The 3,163-nt window shown below is 41.4% G+C and overlaps 1 protein-coding gene across 2 annotated transcripts in view; it reads left to right on the top strand.

The window, feature by feature from the left end:
* The window catches only part of SPECC1 (sperm antigen with calponin homology and coiled-coil domains 1), a 269,791-nt gene that overhangs the window by 164,401 nt on the left and 102,227 nt on the right, over positions 1-3,163 (top strand). The gene's annotated exons all lie outside the window — the stretch shown is intronic.

Below are 3,163 nucleotides of genomic sequence, written 5' to 3'. Positions count from 1 at the left end.
ATTTTGGGATCAGCTCATTGTATGATCAGAGATGATGTTTCCCTCTTTTTACTTTTTCTCAAAAGATTCAGCCATCTTTTATTTGGAGTATAAAATGAAGTTGTATTGAAAAAAAGTACAAGTCTCAAGAAAAAGTGATTTGCAGCTGGAGCACTGAGAGGGCGCAGTGGCGGAGCTGGCGCAGCACAGGCCCAGGTTCTTTTGTTGTTGTTGTTGTTGTTTTTCTTTTTGAGATGGAGTTTCGCTCTTGTTGCCCAGGCTGGAGTGCAATGGCATGATCTCGGCTTACTGCAACCTCTGTCTCCTGGGTTCAAGTGATTCTCTTGCCTCAGCCCCTCAAGTAGCTGGAATTACAGGCATCTGCCACTATGCCCAGCTAATTTTTGTATTGTTAGTAGAGATGGAGTTTCACCGTGTTGGTCAGGCTGGTCTCGAACTCCTGACCTCAGGTGATCTGCCCATCTCGGCCTCCCAAAGTGCTGGGATTACACACGTAAGCCAGCGTGCCCGGCCCCTAAGGCCCGAGTTCTGCATTTTGGCATTCATTTCTCTGCTTCCTTTTGACTGTGGTATCTGATGATCTTGGAATTCACATAGCTCAAGGCAAAATAGGAAGCCGTCTGTGTGATGCTGTATTCCAAAGAAGTCAGAAAGTTCGACAAGATGGAGTTTTGCTCTTGTTGCCCAAGGCAGGAGTACACTGGTGCGATCTCAGCTCACTGCAACTCTCATCTCCCGGATTCAAGCAATTTTCATGCCTTGGCCTCCCAAGTAATTGGGATTGCAGGCACCTGCCACCATACCTGGCTAATTTTGTATTTTTAGTAGAGGCGTGATTTCACCATATTGGTAAGGCTGGTCTCGAACTCCTGATTTCAAGTGATCCAAACACCTCGGCCTCCCAAAATGCTGGGATTACAGGCATGAGCCCCTGTGCCCGGCCCCATCTGTGGTGTCTTGATTGAGCCTCATCACTCAGAGTCTGACTTCATTACCTCGTTTGAAACAAGGTGCCCCCAAGCGTTGGGTTGATTTCCAAAATCTTGCTGGGCTAAACATAAGTAGATGTTTGATAGATCATAAAGGATGTTGTTAAGCCAGATAGGTAAGCACGGTGACAACGGCAATAGAAATCTAATGGAAAACGATTGAATGACAACTATACCAAAAGCTTCATGGATGAAACTCACCTTGGAAACTTAGTGGTCAACTCAGAGGGATCCACAAGTCAAAATACGATTTTAAACTGCTGGAAATGTGTGTGTTTGTGAAGATCCAAATCCAATTCAGCAATTTCCATCAGGCAGAAACCTGCAATTCTCATGTGAGGAACTGGTTTACAGTGTACAAAGCATGGAGCTGTTAGCTACGTTATCCAAAGAATGAGACAAGACAAGAGTAAAAGGAAAATTAGGAATAGGAATGCTCTTTTAAACTCAGGAAGATACTTTGGGGTGTCAAACTGGACAGCATAGAATCACTAGAAAAATTAGCTTGGCATGAGAAAGAAGAGACATTGAGGTCTCTGTAAAAATAACTTAGATACTTGTGAGTAGGACCGAAATTTATATTTCGGGAGCTCTTTACCTCAGATTCAGAATTCTTAGGATTATTTAAAATTCAGTTGGTGGATGTTTTCAAATATAAACAAGAAAACTGCAACCTCACCTTAAAAGGCGCCGCTGTATTTGCACCCCACATTTTGACCTGTTGTTAGGTACTGTTGAATATTTTTATCTGTAAGCATTTATGAAGTGCAAAATAAACGTTATCATATAGAAGCGTCTGCTGCTTAGTTTTAATCCACCAGCTATGTTTCTGCAGGGCCTTTATGTCGTTTTAGTCTACATTTTTTTCCGAATACAATTTCAGCACTTCAGAGCCATATCAAGTAACTAGAATTTGAGGTAGAAAAAAGCTGGACTGTAAGTTGTAAACAGGAGGTTGACATGGAATATGAATAATTTCATTATTAGAACAAGAGGCATGGAGTAAAAATGCTAATTTTGCATAAATTTTTCAAACTCTAGGGTCTCAGAAAACATAGTCTGGACTTAAAGTCTAGATATGTTTTGTTGACATTTAAATATGAATAGATTGGTGACTTAATGTATTGGATTTTTTAATTATGAAGTAATATTTAGGTATACTAATAACAAACTGGAGATGTGTGAAGAAAAATATTATTCTTTTCCCTTATTACCACCTGTGAGGAAATCAGTGTTAATGGTGTGTACATTTTTCTTTACTCATAAATATGTATAGGGTTCTTTTTATATTTTTAATAAATTTGGATTATATTCTCTTCAGTACTCTGCACCTTTATTCTTTATTTTTTATTGTACTTTAGGTTCTGGGGTGCATGTGCAGATGATGCGGGATTGTTGCATAGGTACATACATGGCAATGTGGTTTGCTGCCTCCATCCCCCGTCACCTATGTCTGGCATTTCTCCCCATGTTATCCCTTCCCATCCTTCCTACCCCCCACTGCCCCTCCTTTACACCCCCTCAACAGACCCCAGTGTGTGATGCTCCCCCGCCCCGTGTCCATGTGTTCTCATTGTTCAACACCCGCCTATTAGTGAATACATGCAGTGTTTGTTTTTCTATTCTTGTGTCAGTTTGCTTCCAGATTCCAGATTCATTCATGTCCCTAGATTTTTCCATTTCCCTTCAAAGGACACGAACTCATCTTTTTATTTATTTATTTTTTTAATTTTTTTTTATTTTTTTCTGAGAGTCTTGCTCTGTTACCAGGCTGGAGTGCAGTGGCGCAATCTCGGCTCACTGCAACCTCCACCTCCTGCGTTCAAGCATTTCTTCTGCCTCAGCTTCCCGAGTAGCTGGGACCACAGGCGCGTGCCACCACACCTGGCTAATTTTTGTATCTTTTTTAGTAGAGATGGAATTTCACCATGTTGGCCAGGATGGTCTCCATCTCTTTACCTTGTGATCTGCCCTCCTCAGCCTCCCAAAGTGCTGGGATTACAGAACTCATCTTTTTTTCTGGCTGCATAGTATTCATGGTGTATAGGTGTCACATTTTTCTTGTCCAGTCTGTCATTGATGGGGGCATTTGGGTTGGTTCCAGGTCTTTGCTATTGTAAACAGTGCCGCAGTGAGGAAATACGTGTGCATGTATCTTTATAATAGAATGATTT

Source organism: Cebus imitator, unplaced genomic scaffold (assembly GCF_001604975.1).
Source record: "Cebus imitator isolate Cc_AM_T3 unplaced genomic scaffold, Cebus_imitator-1.0 Scaffold629, whole genome shotgun sequence".
Classification (NCBI taxonomy): domain Eukaryota; kingdom Metazoa; phylum Chordata; class Mammalia; order Primates; family Cebidae; genus Cebus; species Cebus imitator.
This window is presented reverse-complemented; position numbering and strand designations above follow the sequence as displayed.